We start from the raw sequence: 19,965 nt of genomic DNA on the forward strand, positions 1-19,965 counted from the left end.
TAAGACCTTAACCATTAGTCCAGAGTAAGAGTTAAGACCTTAACCATGATGCCAGAGTAAGAGTTAAGACCTTAACCATTAGTCCAGAGTAAGATTTAAGACCTTAACCATGATGCCAGAGTATGAGTCTAAGACCTTAAGCATGATGCCAGAGTAAGAGTTAAGACCTTAACCATTAGTCCAGAGTAAGAGTTAAGACCTTAACCATGATGCCGGAGTAAGAGTTAAGACCTTAACCATTAGTCCAGAGTAAGAGTTAAGACCTTAACCATTAGTCCAGAGTAAGAGTTAAGACCTTAACCATGATGCCAGAGTAAGAGTTAAGACCTTAACAATGATGCCAGAGTAAGAGTTAAGACCTTAACCATGATGCCAGAGTAAGAGTCTAAGACCTTAACCATTAGTCCAGAGTAAGAGTCTAAGACCTTAACCATTAGTCAAGAGTTAGAGTTAAGACCTTAACCATTAGTCCAGAGTAAGAGTTAAGACCTTAACCATGATGCCAGAGTAAGAGTTAAGACCTTAACCATGAGTACAGAGTAAGAGTCTAAGACCTTAACCATTAGTCCAGAGTAAGAGTTAAGACCTTAACCATTAGTCCAGAGTAAGAGTTCAGACCTTAACCATTAGTCCAGAGTAAGAGTTAAGACCTTAACCATGATGCCAGAGTAAGAGTTAAGACCTTAACCTTGATGCCAGAGAAAGAGTCTAAGACCTTAACCATGATGCCAGAGTAAGAGTCTAAGACCTTAACCATTAGCCCAGAGTAAGAGTCATGACCTTAACCATTAGTCCAGAGTAAGAGTTAAGACCTTAACCATTAGTCCAGAGTAAGAGTCTAAGACCTTAACGATTAGTCCAGAGTAAGAGTTAAGACCTTAACCATTAGTCCAGAGTAAGAGTCTAAGACCTTAACCATGATGTCAGAGTAAGAGTTAAGACCTTAACCATTAGTCCAGATTAAGAGTCTAAGACCTTAACCATTAGTCCAGAGTAAGAGTTAAGACCTTAACCATGATGCCAGAGTAAGAGGTAAGACCTTAACCATTAGTCCAGAGTAAGAGTTAAGACCTTAACCATGATGCCAGACTAAGAGTTAAGACCTTAACCATTAGTCCAGAGTAAGAGTCTAAGACCTTAACCATGATGCCAGAGTAAGAGTTAAGACCTTAACCATTAGTCCAGAGTAAGAGTTAAGACCTTAACCATTAGTCCAGAGTAAGAGTTAAGACCTTATCCATGATGCCAGAGTAAGAGTTAAGACCTTAACCATGAGTACAGAGTAAGAGTTAAGACCTTAACCATGATGCCAGAGTGAAAGTTAAGACCTTAACCATGACGCCAGAGTAAGAGTTAAGACATTAACCAGTAGTCCAGAGTAAGAGTCTAAGACCTTATCCATGATGCCAGAGTAAGAGTCTAAGACCTTAACCATTAGTCCAGAGGAAGATATAAGACCTTAACCATTAGTCCAGAGTAAGAGTTAAGACCTTAACCATTAGCCCAGAGTAAGAGTTAAGACCTTAACCATTAGTCCAGAGTAAGAGTCTAAGACCTTAACCATGATGCCAGAGTAAGAGTTAAGACCTTAACCATTAGTCCAGAGTAAGAGTTAAGACCTTAACCATGATGCCAGAGTAAGAGTTAAGACCTTAACCATGATGCCAGAGTAAGAGTTAGGACCTTAACCAATAGGCCACAGAAAGAGTTAGGAACTTAACCATGATGCCAGAGTAAGAGTTAAGACATTAACCATTAGTTCAGAGTAAGAGTTAAGACCTTAACCATGATGCCAGAGTAAGAGTTAAGACCTTAACCATTAGTCCAGAGTAAGATTTAAGACCTTAACCATGATGCCAGAGTATGAGTCTAAGACCTTAACCATGATGCCAGAGTAAGAGTTAAGACCTTAACCATGATGCCGGAGTAAGAGTTAAGACCTTAACCATTAGTCCAGAGTAAGAGTTAAGACCTTAACCATTAGTCCAGAGTAAGAGTTAAGACCTTAACCATGATGCCAGAGTAAGAGTTAAGACCTTAACAATGATGCCAGAGTAAGAGTTAAGACCTTAACCATGATGCCAGAGTAAGAGTCTAAGACCTTAACCATTAGTCCAGAGTAAGAGTCTAAGACCTTAACCATTAGTCAAGAGTAAGAGTTAAGACCTTAACCATTAGTCCAGAGTAAGAGTTAAGACCTTAACCATGATGCCAGAGTAAGAGTTAAGACCTTAACCATTAGCCCAGAGTAAGAGTTAAGACCTTAACCATTAGTCCAGAGTAAGAGTCTAAGACCTTAACCATGATGCCAGAGTAAGAGTTAAGACCTTAACCATTAGTCCAGAGTAAGAGTTAAGACCTTAACCATGATGCCAGAGTAAGAGTTAAGACCTTAACCATGATGCCAGAGTAAGAGTTAGGACCTTAACCAATAGGCCACAGAAAGAGTTAGGAACTTAACCATGATGCCAGAGTAAGAGTTAAGACATTAACCATTAGTTCAGAGTAAGAGTTAAGACCTTAACCATGATGCCAGAGTAAGAGTCTAAGACCTTAACCATTAGTCCAGAGTAAGAGTTAAGACCTTAACCATTAGTCCAGAGTAAGAATTAAGACCTTAACCATTAGCCCAGAGTAATAGTTAAGACCTTAACCATTAGTGCAGAGTAAGAGTTAAGACCTTAACCATTAGTCCAGAGTAAGAGTTAAGACCTTAACCATTATTCCAGAGTAAGAGTCTAAGACCTTAACCATGATGCCAGAGTCAGAGTTAAGACCTTAACACAAGTCCAGAGTAAGAGTTAAGACCTTAACCATGATGCCAGAGTAAGAGTTAAGACCTTAACCATGATGCCAGAGTAAGAGTCTAAGACCATAACCATTAGTCCAGAGTAAGAGTTAAGACCTTAACCATGATGCCAGAGTAAGAGTTAAGACCTTAACCATTAGTCCAGAGTAAGAGTTAAGACCTTAACCATGATGCCAGAGTAAGAGTTAAGACCTTAACCATTAGTCCAGAGTAAGATTTAAGACCTTAACCATGATGCCAGAGTATGAGTCTAAGACCTTAACCATGATGCCAGAGTAAGAGTTAAGACCTTAACCATTAGTCCATAGTAAGAGTTAAGACCTTAACCATGATGCCGGAGTAAGAGTTAAGACCTTAACCATGATGCCGGAGTAAGAGTTAAGACCTTAACCATTAGTCCAGAGTAAGAGTTAGGACCTTAACCATTAGTCCAGAGTAAGAGTTAAGACCTTAACCATGATGCCAGAGTAAGAGTTAAGACCTTAACAATGATGCCAGAGTAAGAATTAAGACCTTAACCATGATGCCAGAGTAAGAGTCTAAGTCCTTAACCATTAGTCCAGAGTAAGAGTCTAAGACCTTAACCATTAGTCAAGAGTAAGAGTTAAGACCTTAACCATTAGTCCAGAGTAAGAGCTAAGACCTTAACCATGATGCCAGAGTAAGAGTTAAGACCTTAACCATGAGTACAGAGTAAGAGTCTAAGACCTTAACCATTAGTCCAGAGTAAGAGTTAAGACCTTAACCATTAGTCCAGAGTAAGAGTTCAGACCTTAACCATTAGTCCAGAGTAAGAGTTAAGACCTTAACCATGATGCCAGAGTAAGAGTTAAGACCTTAACCTTGATGCCAGAGAAAGAGTCTAAGACCTTAACCATGATGCCAGAGTAAGAGTCTAAGACCTTAACCATTAGCCCAGAGTAAGAGTCATGACCTTAACCATTAGTCCAGAGTAAGAGTTAAGACCTTAACCATTAGTCCAGAGTAAGAGTCTAAGACCTTAACGATTAGTCCAGAGTAAGAGTTAAGACCTTAACCATTAGTCCAGAGTAAGAGTCTAAGACCTTAACCATGATGCCAGAGTAAGAGTTAAGACCTTAACCATTAGTCCAGATTAAGAGTCTAAGACCTTAACCATTAGTCCAGAGTAAGAGTCTAAGACCTTAACCATGATGCCAGAGTAAGAGTTAAGACCTTAACCATTAGTCCAGAGTAAGAGTTAAGACCTTAACCATTAGTCCAGAGTAAGAGTTAAGACCTTAACCATGATGCCAGAGTAAGAGTTAAGACCTTAACCATGAGTACAGAGTCAGAGTTAAGACCTTAACCATGATGCCAGAGTAAGAGTTAAGACCTTAACCATTAGTCCAGAGTAAGATTTAAGACCTTAACCATGATGCCAGAGTATGAGTCTAAGACCTTAACCATGATGCCAGAGTAAGAGTTAAGACCTTAACCATGATGCCGGAGTAAGAGTTAAGACCTTAACCATTAGTCCAGAGTAAGAGTTAAGACCTTAACCATTAGTCCAGAGTAAGAGTTAAGACCTTAACCATGATGCCAGAGTAAGAGTTAAGACCTTAACAATGATGCCAGAGTAAGAGTTAAGACCTTAACCATGATGCCAGAGTAAGAGTCTAAGACCTTAACCATTAGTCCAGAGTAAGAGTCTAAGACCTTAACCATTAGTCAAGAGTAAGAGTTAAGACCTTAACCATTAGTCCAGAGTAAGAGTTAAGACCTTAACCATGATGCCAGAGTAAGAGTTAAGACCTTAACCATGAGTACAGAGTAAGAGTCTAAGACCTTAACCATTAGTCCAGAGTAAGAGTTAAGACCTTAACCATTAGTCCAGAGTAAGAGTTCAGACCTTAACCATTAGTCCAGAGTAAGAGTTAAGACCTTAACCATGATGCCAGAGTAAGAGTTAAGACCTTAACCTTGATGCCAGAGAAAGAGTCTAAGACCTTAACCATGATGCCAGAGTAAGAGTCTAAGACCTTAACCATTAGCCCAGAGTAAGAGTCATGACCTTAACCATTAGTCCAGAGTAAGAGTTAAGACCTTAACCATTAGTCCAGAGTAAGAGTCTAAGACCTTAACGATTAGTCCAGAGTAAGAGTTAAGACCTTAACCATTAGTCCAGAGTAAGAGTCTAAGACCTTAACCATGATGCCAGACTAAGAGTTAAGACCTTAACCATTAGTCCAGATTAAGAGTCCAAGACCTTAACCATTAGTCCAGAGTAAGAGTTAAGACCTTAACCATGATGCCAGAGTAAGAGTTAAGACCTTAACCATTAGTCCAGAGTAAGAGTTAAGACCTTAACCATGATGCCAGAGTAAGAGTTAAGACCTTAACCATGAGTACAGAGTAAGAGTTAAGACCTTAACCATGATGCCAGAGTGAAAGTTAAGACCTTAACCATGACGCCAGAGTAAGAGTTAAGACATTAACCAGTAGTCCAGAGTAAGAGTCTAAGACCTTATCCATGATGCCAGAGTAAGAGTCTAAGACCTTAACCATTAGTCCAGAGGAAGAGATAAGACCTTAACCATTAGTCCAGAGTAAGAGTTAAGACCTTAACCATTAGCCCAGAGTAAGAGTTAAGACCTTAACCATTAGTCCAGAGTAAGAGTCTAAGACCTTAACCATGATGCCAGAGTAAGAGTTAAGACCTTAACCATTAGTCCGAAGTAAGAGTTAAGACCTTAACCATGATGCCAGAGTATGAGTATAAGACCTTAACCATGAAGCCAGAGTAAGAGTTAAGACCTTAACCATTAGTCCAGAGTAAGAGTTAAGACCTTAACCATGATGCCAGAGTTAAGACCTTAACCATGATGCCAGAGTAAGAGTTAAGACCATAACCATTAGTCCAGAGTAAGAGTTAAGACCTTAACCATTAGTCCAGAGTTAGAGTTAAGACGTTAACCATGATGCCAGAGTAAGAGTTAAGACCTTAACGATGATGCCAGAGTAAGAGTTAAGACCTTAACCATTAGTCCAGAGTAAGAGTTAAGACCTTAACCATTAGTCCAGAGTAAGAGTTAAGACCTTAACCATTAGCCCAGAGTAAGAGTTAAGACCTTAACCATTAGTCCAGAGTAAGAGTTAAGACCTTAACCGTGATGCCAGAGTAAGAGTTAAGACCTTAACCATTATTCCAGAGTAAGAGTCTAAGACCTTAACCATGATGCCAGAGTAAGAGTTAAGACCTTAACCATTAGTCCAGAGTAAGATTTAAGACCTTAACCATGATGCCAGAGTATGAGTCTAAGACCTTAACCATGATGCCAGAGTAAGAGTTAAGACCTTAACCATTAGTCCAGAGTAAGAGTTAAGACCTTAACCATGATGCCGGAGTAAGAGTTAAGACCTTAACCATTAGTCCAGAGTAAGAGTTAAGACCTTAACCATTAGTCCAGAGTTAGAGTTAAGACCTTAACCATGATGCCAGAGTAAGAGTTAAGACCTTAACGATGATGCCAGAGTAAGAGTTAAGACCTTAACCATTAGTCCAGAGTAAGAGTTAAGACCTTAACCATTAGTCCAGAGTAAGAGTTAAGACCTTAACCATTAGCCCAGCGTAAGAGTTAAGACCTTAACCATTAGTCCAGAGTAAGAGTTAAGACCTTAACCGGGATGCCAGAGTAAGAGTTAAGACCTTAACCATGATGCCAGAGTAAGAGTCTAAGACCTTAACCATGATGCCAGAGTAAGAGTTAAGACCTTAACCATTAGTCCAGAGTAAGATTTAAGACCTTAACCATGATGCCAGAGTATGAGTCTAAGACCTTAACCATGATGCCAGAGTAAGAGTTAAGACCTTAACCATTAGTCCAGAGTAAGAGTTAAGACCTTAACCATGATGCCGGAGTAAGAGTTAAGACCTTAACCATTAGTCCAGAGTAAGAGTTAAGACCTTAACCATGATGCCAGAGTAAGAGTTAAGACCTTAACAATGATGCCAGAGTAAGAGTTAAGACCTTAACCATGATGCCAGAGTAAGAGTCTAAGACCTTAACCATTAGTCCAGAGTAAGAGTTAAGACCTTAACCATTAGTCAAGAGTAAGAGTTAAGACCTTAACCATTAGTCCAGAGTAAGAGTTAAGACCTTAACCATGATGCCAGAGTAAGAGTTAAGACCTTAACCATCAGTACAGAGTAAGAGTCTAAGACCTTAACCATTAGTCCAGAGTAAGAGTTCAGACCTTAACCATTAGTCCAGAGTAAGAGTTAAGACCTTAAACATGATGCCAGAGTAAGAGTTAAGACCTTAACCTTGATGCCAGAGAAAGAGTCTAAGACCTTAACCATGATGCCAGAGTAAGAGTCTAAGACCTTAACCATTAGGCCAGAGTAAGAGTCATGACCTTAACCATTAGTCCAGAGTAAGAGTTAAGACCTTAACCAATAGTCCAGAGTAAGAGTTAATACCTTAACCATGATGCCAGAGTAAGAGTTAAGACCTTAACCATTAGTCTAGAGTAAGAGTTAAGACCTTAACCATGATGCCAGAGTAAGAGTTAAGACCTTAACCATGATGCCAGAGTAAGAGTCTAAGACCTTAACCATTAGTCCAGAGTAAGAGTTAAGACCTTAACCATTAGTCAAGAGTAAGAGTTAAGACCTTAACCATTAGTCCAGAGTAAGAGTTAAGACCTTAACCATGATGCCAGAGTAAGAGTTAAGACCTTAACCATTAGTCCAGAGTAAGAGTTAAGACCTTAACCATTAGTCCAGAGTAAGAGTTAAGACCTTAACCATTAGTCCAGAGTAAGAGTTAAGACCTTAACCATTAGTCCAGAGTGTGAGTTAAGACCTTAACCATTAGTCCAGAGTAAGAGTCTAAGACCTTAACCATGATGGCAGAGTAAGAGTTAAGACCTTAACCATTAGTCCAGAGTAAGAGTTAAGACCTTAACCATTAGTCCAGAGTAAGAGTTAAGACCTTAACCATGATGCCAGAGTAAGAGTTAAGACCTTAACCATTAGTCCAGAGTAAGAGTTAAGACCTTAACGATGATGCCAGAGTAAGAGTTAAGACCTTAACGATGATGCCAGAGTAAGAGTGAAGACCTTAACCATTAGTCCAGAGTAAGAGTTAAGACCTTAACCATTAGTCCAGAGTAAGAGTTAAGACCTTAACAATGATGCCAGAGTAAGAGTTAAGACCTTAACCATGATGCCAGAGTAAGAGTCTAAGACCTTAACCATTAGTCCAGAGTAAGAGTTAAGACCTTAACCATTAGTCAAGAGTAAGAGTTAAGACCTTAACCATTAGTCCAGAGTAAGAGTTAAGACCTTAACCATGATGCCAGAGTAAGAGTTAAGACCTTAACCATCAGTACAGAGTAAGAGTCTAAGACCTTAACCATTAGTCCAGAGTAAGAGTTCAGACCTTAACCATTAGTCCAGAGTAAGAGTTAAGACCTTAAACATGATGCCAGAGTAAGAGTTAAGACCTTAACCTTGATGCCAGAGAAAGAGTCTAAGACCTTAACCATTAGGCCAGAGTAAGAGTCATGACCTTAACCATTAGTCCAGAGTAAGAGTTAAGACCTTAACCAATAGTCCAGAGTAAGAGTTAATACCTTAACCATGATGCCAGAGTAAGAGTTAAGACCTTAACCATTAGTCTAGAGTAAGAGTTAAGACCTTAACCATGATGCCAGAGTAAGAGTTAAGACCTTAACGATGATGCCAGAGTAAGAGTTAAGACCTTAACCATGATGCCAGAGTAAGAGTCTAAGACCTTAACCATTAGTCCGGAGTAAGAGTTAAGACCTTAACCATTAGTCAAGAGTAAGAGTTAAGACCTTAACCATTATTCCAGAGTAAGAGTTAAGACCTTAACCATGATGCCAGAGTAAGAGTTAAGACCTTAACCATTAGTCCAGAGTAAGAGTTAAGACCTTAACCATTAGTCCAGAGTAAGAGTTAAGACCTTAACCATTAGTCCAGAGTAAGAGTTAAGACCTTAACCATTAGTCCAGAGTGTGAGTTAAGACCTTAACCATTAGTCCAGAGTAAGAGTTAAGACCTTAACCATTAGCCCAGCGTAAGAGTTAAGACCTTAACCATTAGTCCAGAGTAAGAGTTAAGACCTTAACCGGGATGCCAGAGTAAGAGTTAAGACCTTAACCATGATGCCAGAGTAAGAGTCTAAGACCTTAACCATGATGCCAGAGTAAGAGTTAAGACCTTAACCATTAGTCCAGAGTAAGATTTAAGACCTTAACCATGATGCCAGAGTATGAGTCTAAGACCTTAACCATGATGCCAGAGTAAGAGTTAAGACCTTAACCATTAGTCCAGAGTAAGAGTTAAGACCTTAACCATGATGCCGGAGTAAGAGTTAAGACCTTAACCATTAGTCCAGAGTAAGAGTTAAGACCTTAACCATGATGCCAGAGTAAGAGTTAAGACCTTAACAATGATGCCAGAGTAAGAGTTAAGACCTTAACCATGATGCCAGAGTAAGAGTCTAAGACCTTAACCATTAGTCCAGAGTAAGAGTTAAGACCTTAACCATTAGTCAAGAGTAAGAGTTAAGACCTTAACCATTAGTCCAGAGTAAGAGTTAAGACCTTAACCATGATGCCAGAGTAAGAGTTAAGACCTTAACCATCAGTACAGAGTAAGAGTCTAAGACCTTAACCATTAGTCCAGAGTAAGAGTTCAGACCTTAACCATTAGTCCAGAGTAAGAGTTAAGACCTTAAACATGATGCCAGAGTAAGAGTTAAGACCTTAACCTTGATGCCAGAGAAAGAGTCTAAGACCTTAACCATGATGCCAGAGTAAGAGTCTAAGACCTTAACCATTAGGCCAGAGTAAGAGTCATGACCTTAACCATTAGTCCAGAGTAAGAGTTAAGACCTTAACCAATAGTCCAGAGTAAGAGTTAATACCTTAACCATGATGCCAGAGTAAGAGTTAAGACCTTAACCATTAGTCTAGAGTAAGAGTTAAGACCTTAACCATGATGCCAGAGTAAGAGTTAAGACCTTAACCATGATGCCAGAGTAAGAGTCTAAGACCTTAACCATTAGTCCAGAGTAAGAGTTAAGACCTTAACCATTAGTCAAGAGTAAGAGTTAAGACCTTAACCATTAGTCCAGAGTAAGAGTTAAGACCTTAACCATGATGCCAGAGTAAGAGTTAAGACCTTAACCATTAGTCCAGAGTAAGAGTTAAGACCTTAACCATTAGTCCAGAGTAAGAGTTAAGACCTTAACCATTAGTCCAGAGTAAGAGTTAAGACCTTAACCATTAGTCCAGAGTGTGAGTTAAGACCTTAACCATTAGTCCAGAGTAAGAGTCTAAGACCTTAACCATGATGGCAGAGTAAGAGTTAAGACCTTAACCATTAGTCCAGAGTAAGAGTTAAGACCTTAACCATTAGTCCAGAGTAAGAGTTAAGACCTTAACCATGATGCCAGAGTAAGAGTTAAGACCTTAACCATTAGTCCAGAGTAAGAGTTAAGACCTTAACGATGATGCCAGAGTAAGAGTTAAGACCTTAACGATGATGCCAGAGTAAGAGTGAAGACCTTAACCATTAGTCCAGAGTAAGAGTTAAGACCTTAACCATTAGTCCAGAGTAAGAGTTAAGACCTTAACAATGATGCCAGAGTAAGAGTTAAGACCTTAACCATGATGCCAGAGTAAGAGTCTAAGACCTTAACCATTAGTCCAGAGTAAGAGTTAAGACCTTAACCATTAGTCAAGAGTAAGAGTTAAGACCTTAACCATTAGTCCAGAGTAAGAGTTAAGACCTTAACCATGATGCCAGAGTAAGAGTTAAGACCTTAACCATCAGTACAGAGTAAGAGTCTAAGACCTTAACCATTAGTCCAGAGTAAGAGTTCAGACCTTAACCATTAGTCCAGAGTAAGAGTTAAGACCTTAAACATGATGCCAGAGTAAGAGTTAAGACCTTAACCTTGATGCCAGAGAAAGAGTCTAAGACCTTAACCATTAGGCCAGAGTAAGAGTCATGACCTTAACCATTAGTCCAGAGTAAGAGTTAAGACCTTAACCAATAGTCCAGAGTAAGAGTTAATACCTTAACCATGATGCCAGAGTAAGAGTTAAGACCTTAACCATTAGTCTAGAGTAAGAGTTAAGACCTTAACCATGATGCCAGAGTAAGAGTTAAGACCTTAACGATGATGCCAGAGTAAGAGTTAAGACCTTAACCATGATGCCAGAGTAAGAGTCTAAGACCTTAACCATTAGTCCGGAGTAAGAGTTAAGACCTTAACCATTAGTCAAGAGTAAGAGTTAAGACCTTAACCATTATTCCAGAGTAAGAGTTAAGACCTTAACCATGATGCCAGAGTAAGAGTTAAGACCTTAACCATTAGTCCAGAGTAAGAGTTAAGACCTTAACCATTAGTCCAGAGTAAGAGTTAAGACCTTAACCATTAGTCCAGAGTAAGAGTTAAGACCTTAACCATTAGTCCAGAGTGTGAGTTAAGACCTTAACCATTAGTCCAGAGTAAGAGTCTAAGACCTTAACCATGATGGCAGAGTAAGAGTTAAGACCTTAACCATTAGTCCAGAGTAAGAGTTAAGACCTTAACCATTAGTCCAGAGTAAGAGTTAAGACCTTAACCATGATGCCAGAGTAAGAGTTAAGACCTTAACCATTAGTCCAGAGTAAGAGTTAAGACCTTAACGATGATGCCAGAGTAAGAGTTAAGACCTTAACGATGATGCCAGAGTAAGAGTGAAGACCTTAACCATTAGTCCAGAGTAAGAGTTAAGACCTTAACCATTAGTCCAGAGTAAGAGTCTAAGACCCTAACCATGATGCCAGAGTAAGAGTTAAGCCCCTAACCATTAGTCCAGAGTAAGACTTAAGACCTTAACCATGATGCCAGAGTATGAGTCTAAGACTTTAACCATGATGCCAGAGTAAGAGTTAAGACCTTAACCATTAGTCCAGAGTAAGAGTTAAGACCTTAACCATGATGGCAGAGTAAGAGTTAAGACCTTAACCATTAGTCCAGAGTAAGAGTTAAGACCTTAACCATTAGTCCAGAGTAAGAGTTAAGACCTTAACCATGATGCCAGAGTAAGAGTTAATACCTTAACCATGATGCCAGAGTAAGAGTTAAGACCTTAACGATGATGCCAGAGTAAGAGTTAAGACCTTAACCATGATGCCAGAGTAAGAGTCTAAGACCTTAACGATGATGCCAGAGTAAGAGTTAAGACCTTAACCATGATGCCAGAGTAAGAGTCTAAGACCTTAACCATTAGTCCAGAGTAAGAGTTAAGACCTTAACCATTAGTCAAGAGTAAGAGTTAAGACCTTAACCATTAGTCCAGAGTAAGAGTTAAGACCTTAATCATGATGCCAGAGTAAAAGTTAAGACCTTAACCATTAGTCCAGAGTAAGAGTTAAGACCTTAACCATTAGTCCAGAGTAAGAGTTAAGACCTTAACCATGATGCCAGAGTAAAAGTTAAGACCTTAACCATTAGTCCAGAGTAAGAGTTAAGACCTTAACCATGATGCCAGAGTAAGAGTTAAGACCTTAACGATGATGCCAGAGTAAGAGTTAAGACCTTAACCATGATGCCAGAGTAAGAGTCTAAGACATTAACCATTAGTCCAGAGTAAGAGTTAAGACCTTAACCATTAGTCAAGAGTAAGAGTTAAGACCTTAATCATTAGTCCAGAGTAAGAGTTAAGACCTTAACCATGATGCCAGAGTAAAAGTTAAGACCTTAACCATTAGTCCAGAGTAAGAGTTAAGACCTTAACCATTAGTCCAGAGTAAGAGTCTAAGACCTTAACCATTAGTCCAGAGTATGAAGTAAGACCTTAACCATTAGTCCACAGTAAGAGTCTAAGACCTTAACCATGATGCCAGAGTAAGAGTTAAGACCTTAACCATTAGTCGAGAGTAAGAGTCTAAGACCTTAACCATTAGTCCAGAGTAAGAGTTAAGACCTTAACCATTAGTCCAGAGTAAGAGTTCAGACCTTAACCATTAGTCCAGAGTAAGAGTTAAGACCTTAACCATGATGCCAGAGTAAGAGTTAAGACCTTAACCATTAGTCCAGAGTAAGAGTCTAAGACCTAAACCATGATGCCAGAGTAAGAGTTAAGACCTAAACCATGATGCCAGAGTAAGAGTTAAGACCTTAACCATTAGTCTGGAGTAAGAGTTAAGACCCTAACCATTAGTCCAGAGTAAGAGTTAAGACCTTAACCATGATGCCAGAGTAAGAGTTAAGACCTTAACCATTAGTCCAGAGTAAGAGTTAAGACCTTAACCATTAGTCCAGAGTAAGAGTTAAGACCTTAACCATGATGCCAGAGTAAGAGTTAAGACCTTAACCATGAGTACAGAGTAAGAGTTAAGACCTTAACCATGATGCCAGAGTGAGAGTTAAGACCTTAACCATGATGCCAGAGTAAGAGTTAAGACATTAACCAGTAGTCCAGAGTAAGAGTCTAAGACCTTATTCATGATGCCAGAGTAAGAGTCTAAGACCTTAACCATTAGTCCAGAGTAAGAGATAAGACCTTAACCATTAGTCCAGAGTAAGAGTTAAGACCTTAACCATTAGCCCAGAGTAAGAGTTAAGACCTTAACCATTAGTCCAGAGTAAGAGTTAAGACCTTAACCATTAGTCCAGAGTAAGAGTTAAGACCTTAATCATGATGCCAGAGTAAGAGTTAAGACCTTAACCATTAGTCCAGAGTAAGAGTCTAAGACCTTAACCATGATGCCAGAGTAAGAGTCTAAAACCATAACCATTAGTCCAGAGTAAGAGTTAAGACCTTAACCATGATGCCAGAGTAAGAGTTAAGACCTTAACCATTAGTCCAGAGTAAGAGTTAAGACCTTAACCATGATGCCAGAGTAAGAGTTAAGACCTTAACCATTAGTCCAGAGTAAGATTTAAGACCTTAACCATGATGCCAGAGTATGAGTCTAAGACCTTAAGCATGATGCCAGAGTAAGAGTTAAGACCTTAACCATTAGTCCAGAGTAAGAGTTAAGACCTTAACCATGATGCCGGAGTAAATGTTAAGACCTTAACCATTAGTCCAGAGTAAGAGTTAAGACCTTAACCATTAGTCCAGAGTAAGAGTTAAGACCTTAACCATGATGCCAGAGTAAGAGTTAAGACCTTAACAATGATGCCAGAGTAAGAGTTAAGACCTTAACCATGATGCCAGAGTAAGAGTCTAAGACCTTAACCATTAGTCCAGAGTAAGAGTCTAAGACCTTAACCATTAGTCAAGAGTTAGAGTTAAGACCTTAACCATTAGTCCAGAGTAAGAGTTAAGACCTTAACCATGATGCCAGAGTAAGAGTTAAGACCTTAACCATGAGTACAGAGTAAGAGTCTAAGACCTTAACCATTAGTCCAGAGTAAGAGTTAAGACCTTAACCATTAGTCCAGAGTAAGAGTTCAGACCTTAACCATTAGTCCAGAGTAAGAGTTAAGACCTTAACCATGATGCCAGAGTAAGAGTTAAGACCTTAACCTTGATGCCAGAGAAAGAGTCTAAGACCTTAACCATGATGCCAGAGTAAGAGTCTAAGACCTTAACCATTAGCCCAGAGTAAGAGTCATGACCTTAACCATTAGTCCAGAGTAAGAGTTAAGACCTTAACCATTAGTCCAGAGTAAGAGTCTAAGACCTTAACGATTAGTCCAGAGTAAGAGTTAAGACCTTAACCATTAGTCCAGAGTAAGAGTCTAAGACCTTAACCATGATGTCAGAGTAAGAGTTAAGACCTTAACCATTAGTCCAGATTAAGAGTCTAAGACCTTAACCATTAGTCCAGAGTAAGAGTTAAGACCTTAACCATGATGCCAGAGTAAGAGGTAAGACCTTAACCATTAGTCCAGAGTAAGAGTTAAGACCTTAACCATGATGCCAGACTAAGAGTTAAGACCTTAACCATTAGTCCAGAGTAAGAGTCTAAGACCTTAACCATGATGCCAGAGTAAGAGTTAAGACCTTAACCATTAGTCCAGAGTAAGAGTTAAGACCTTAACCATTAGTCCAGAGTAAGAGTTAAGACCTTATCCATGATGCCAGAGTAAGAGTTAAGACCTTAACCATGAGTACAGAGTAAGAGTTAAGACCTTAACCATGATGCCAGAGTGAAAGTTAAGACCTTAACCATGACGCCAGAGTAAGAGTTAAGACATTAACCAGTAGTCCAGAGTAAGAGTCTAAGACCTTATCCATGATGCCAGAGTAAGAGTCTAAGACCTTAACCATTAGTCCAGAGGAAGATATAAGACCTTAACCATTAGTCCAGAGTAAGAGTTAAGACCTTAACCATTAGCCCAGAGTAAGAGTTAAGACCTTAACCATTAGTCCAGAGTAAGAGTCTAAGACCTTAACCATGATGCCAGAGTAAGAGTTAAGACCTTAACCATTAGTCCAGAGTAAGAGTTAAGACCTTAACCATGATGCCAGAGTAAGAGTTAAGACCTTAACCATGATGCCAGAGTAAGAGTTAGGACCTTAACCAATAGGCCACAGAAAGAGTTAGGAACTTAACCATGATGCCAGAGTAAGAGTTAAGACATTAACCATTAGTTCAGAGTAAGAGTTAAGACCTTAACCATGATGCCAGAGTAAGAGTTAAGACCTTAACCATTAGTCCAGAGTAAGATTTAAGACCTTAACCATGATGCCAGAGTATGAGTCTAAGACCTTAACCATGATGCCAGAGTAAGAGTTAAGACCTTAACCATGATGCCGGAGTAAGAGTTAAGACCTTAACCATTAGTCCAGAGTAAGAGTTAAGACCTTAACCATTAGTCCAGAGTAAGAGTTAAGACCTTAACCATGATGCCAGAGTAAGAGTTAAGACCTTAACAATGATGCCAGAGTAAGAGTTAAGACCTTAACCATGATGCCAGAGTAAGAGTCTAAGACCTTAACCATTAGTCCAGAGAAAGAGTCTAAGACCTTAACCATTAGTCAAGAGTAAGAGTTAAGACCTTAACCATTAGTCCAGAGTAAGAGTTAAGACCTTAACCATGATGCCAGAGTAAGAGTTAAGACCTTAACCATGAGTACAGAGTAAGAGTCTAAGACCTTAAACATTAGTCCAGAGTAAGAGTTAAGACCTTAACCATTAGTCCAGAGTAAGAGTTCAGACCTTAACCATTAGTCCAGAGTAAGAGTTAAGACCTTAACCATGATGCCAGAGTAAGAGTTAAGACCTTAACCTTGATGCCAGAGAAAGAGTCTAAGACCTTAACCATGATGCCAGAGTAAGAGTCTAAGACCTTAACCATTAGCCCAGAGTAAGAGTCATGACCTTAACCATTAGTCCAGAGTAAGAGTTAAGACCTTAACCATTAGTCCAGAGTAAGAGTCTAAGACCTTAACGATTAGTCCAGAGTAAGAGTTAAGACCTTAACCATTAGTCCAGAGTAAGAGTCTAAGACCTTAACCATGATGCCAGACTAAGAGTTAAGACCTTAACCATTAGTCCAGATTAAGAGTCTAAGACCTTAACCATTAGTCCAGAGTAAGAGTTAAGACCTTAACCATGATGCCAGAGTAAGAGTTAAGACCTTAACCATTAGTCCAGAGTAAGAGTTAAGACCTTAACCATTAGTCCAGAGTAAGAGTTAAGACCTTAACCATGATGCCAGAGTAAGAGTTAAGACCTTAACCATGAGTACAGAGTAAGAGTTAAGACCTTAACCATGATGCCAGAGTGAAAGTTAAGACCTTAACCATGACGCCAGAGTAAGAGTTAAGACATTAACCAGTAGTCCAGAGTAAGAGTCTAAGACCTTATCCATGATGCCAGAGTAAGAGTCTAAGACCTTAACCATTAGTCCAGAGGAAGAGATAAGACCTTAACCATTAGTCCAGAGTAAGAGTTAAGACCTTAACCATTAGTCCAGAGTAAGAGTCTAAGACCTTAACCATGATGCCAGAGTAAGAGTTAAGACCTTAACCATTAGTCCGAAGTAAGAGTTAAGACCTTAACCATGATGCCAGAGTATGAGTATAAGACCTTAACCATGAAGCCAGAGTAAGAGTTAAGACCTTAACCATTAGTCCAGAGTAAGAGTTAAGACCTTAACCATGATGCCAGAGTTAAGACCTTAACCATGATGCCAGAGTAAGAGTTTTGACCATAACCATTAGTCCAGAGTAAGAGTTAAGACCTTAACCATTAGTCCAGAGTTAGAGTTAAGACGTTAACCATGATGCCAGAGTAAGAGTTAAGACCTTAACGATGATGCCAGAGTAAGAGTTAAGACCTTAACCATTAGTCCAGAGTAAGAGTTAAGACCTTAACCATTAGTCCAGAGTAAGAGTTAAGACCTTAACCATTAGCCCAGAGTAAGAGTTAAGACCTTAACCATTAGTCCAGAGTAAGAGTTAAGACCTTAACCGTGATGCCAGAGTAAGAGTTAAGACCTTAACCATTATTCCAGAGTAAGAGTCTAAGACCTTAACCATGATGCCAGAGTAAGAGTTAAGACCTTAACCATTAGTCCAGAGTAAGATTTAAGACCTTAACCATGATGCCAGAGTATGAGTCTAAGACCTTAACCATGATGCCAGAGTAAGAGTTAAGACCTTAACCATTAGTCCAGAGTAAGAGTTAAGACCTTAACCATGATGCCGGAGTAAGAGTTAAGACCTTAACCATTAGTCCAGAGTAAGAGTTAAGACCTTAACCATTAGTCCAGAGTTAGAGTTAAGACCTTAACCATGATGCCAGAGTAAGAGTTAAGACCTTAACGATGATGCCAGAGTAAGAGTTAAGACCTTAACCATTAGTCCAGAGTAAGAGTTAAGACCTTAACCATTAGTCCAGAGTAAGAGTTAAGACCTTAACCATTAGCCCAGCGTAAGAGTTAAGACCTTAACCATTAGTCCAGAGTAAGAGTTAAGACCTTAACCGTGATGCCAGAGTAAGAGTTAAGACCTTAACCATGATGCCAGAGTAAGAGTCTAAGACCTTAACCATGATGCCAGAGTAAGAGTTAAGACCTTAACCATTAGTCCAGAGTAAGATTTAAGACCTTAACCATGATGCCAGAGTATGAGTCTAAGACCTTAACCATGATGCCAGAGTAAGAGTTAAGACCTTAACCATTAGTCCAGAGTAAGAGTTAAGACCTTAACCATGATGCCAGAGTGAAAGTTAAGACCTTAACCATGACGCCAGAGTAAGAGTTAAGACATTAACCAGTAGTCCAGAGTAAGAGTCTAAGACCTTATCCATGATGCCAGAGTAAGAGTCTAAGACCTTAACCATTAGTCCAGAGGAAGAGATAAGACCTTAACCATTAGTCCAGAGTAAGAGTTAAGACCTTAACCATTAGCCCAGAGTAAGAGTTAAGACCTTAACCATTAGTCCAGAGTAAGAGTCTAAGACCTTAACCATGATGCCAGAGTAAGAGTTAAGACCTTAACCATTAGTCCAGAGTAAGAGTTAAGACCTTAACCATGATGCCAGAGTAAGAGTTAAGACCTTAACCATGATGCCAGAGTAAGAGTTAGGACCTTAACCAATAGGCCACAGAAAGAGTTAGGAACTTAACCATGATGCCAGAGTAAGAGTTAAGACATTAACCATTAGTTCAGAGTAAGAGTTAAGACCTTAACCATGATGCCAGAGTAAGAGTCTAAGACCTTAACCATTAGTCCAGAGTAAGAGTTAAGACCTTAACCATTAGTCCAGAGTAAGAATTAAGACCTTAACCATTAGCCCAGAGTAATAGTTAAGACCTTAACCATTAGTGCAGAGTAAGAGTTAAGACCTTAACCATTAGTCCAGAGTAAGAGTTAAGACCTTAACCATTATTCCAGAGTAAGAGTCTAAGACCTTAACCATGATGCCAGAGTCAGAGTTAAGACCTTAACCATTAGTCCAGAGTAAGAGTTAAGACCTTAACCATGATGCCAGAGTAAGAGTTAAGACCTTAACCATGATGCCAGAGTAAGAGTCTAAGACCATAACCATTAGTCCAGAGTAAGAGTTAAGACCTTAACCATGATGCCAGAGTAAGAGTCTAAGACCTTAACCATTAGTCCAGAGGAAGAGATAAGACCTTAACCATTAGTCCAGAGTAAGAGTTAAGACCTTAACCATTAGCCCAGAGTAAGAGTTAAGACCTTAACCATTAGTCCAGAGTAAGAGTCTAAGACCTTAACCATGATGCCAGAGTAAGAGTTAAGACCTTAACCATTAGTCCGAAGTAAGAGTTAAGACCTTAACCATGATGCCAGAGTATGAGTATAAGACCTTAACCATGAAGCCAGAGTAAGAGTTAAGACCTTAACCATTAGTCCAGAGTAAGAGTTAAGACCTTAACCATGATGCCAGAGTTAAGACCTTAACCATGATGCCAGAGTAAGAGTTAAGACCATAACCATTAGTCCAGAGTAAGAGTTAAGACCTTAACCATTAGTCCAGAGTTAGAGTTAAGACGTTAACCATGATGCCAGAGTAAGAGTTAAGACCTTAACGATGATGCCAGAGTAAGAGTTAAGACCTTAACCATTAGTCCAGAGTAAGAGTTAAGACCTTAACCATTAGTCCAGAGTAAGAGTTAAGACCTTAACCATTAGCCCAGAGTAAGAGTTAAGACCTTAACCATTAGTCCAGAGTAAGAGTTAAGACCTTAACCGTGATGCCAGAGTAAGAGTTAAGACCTTAACCATTATTCCAGAGTAAGAGTCTAAGACCTTAACCATGATGCCAGAGTAAGAGTTAAGACCTTAACCATTAGTCCAGAGTAAGATTTAAGACCTTAACCATGATGCCAGAGTATGAGTCTAAGACCTTAACCATGATGCCAGAGTAAGAGTTAAGACCTTAACCATTAGTCCAGAGTAAGAGTTAAGACCTTAACCATGATGCCGGAGTAAGAGTTAAGACCTTAACCATTAGTCCAGAGTAAGAGTTAAGACCTTAACCATTAGTCCAGAGTTAGAGTTAAGACCTTAACCATGATGCCAGAGTAAGAGTTAAGACCTTAACGATGATGCCAGAGTAAGAGTTAAGACCTTAACCATTAGTCCAGAGTAAGAGTTAAGACCTTAACCATTAGTCCAGAGTAAGAGTTAAGACCTTAACCATTAGCCCAGCGTAAGAGTTAAGACCTTAACCATTAGTC

This window comes from Triturus cristatus, chromosome 10 (genome assembly GCF_964204655.1).
Source record: "Triturus cristatus chromosome 10, aTriCri1.1, whole genome shotgun sequence".
NCBI classification, from domain to species: Eukaryota; Metazoa; Chordata; class Amphibia; order Caudata; family Salamandridae; genus Triturus; species Triturus cristatus.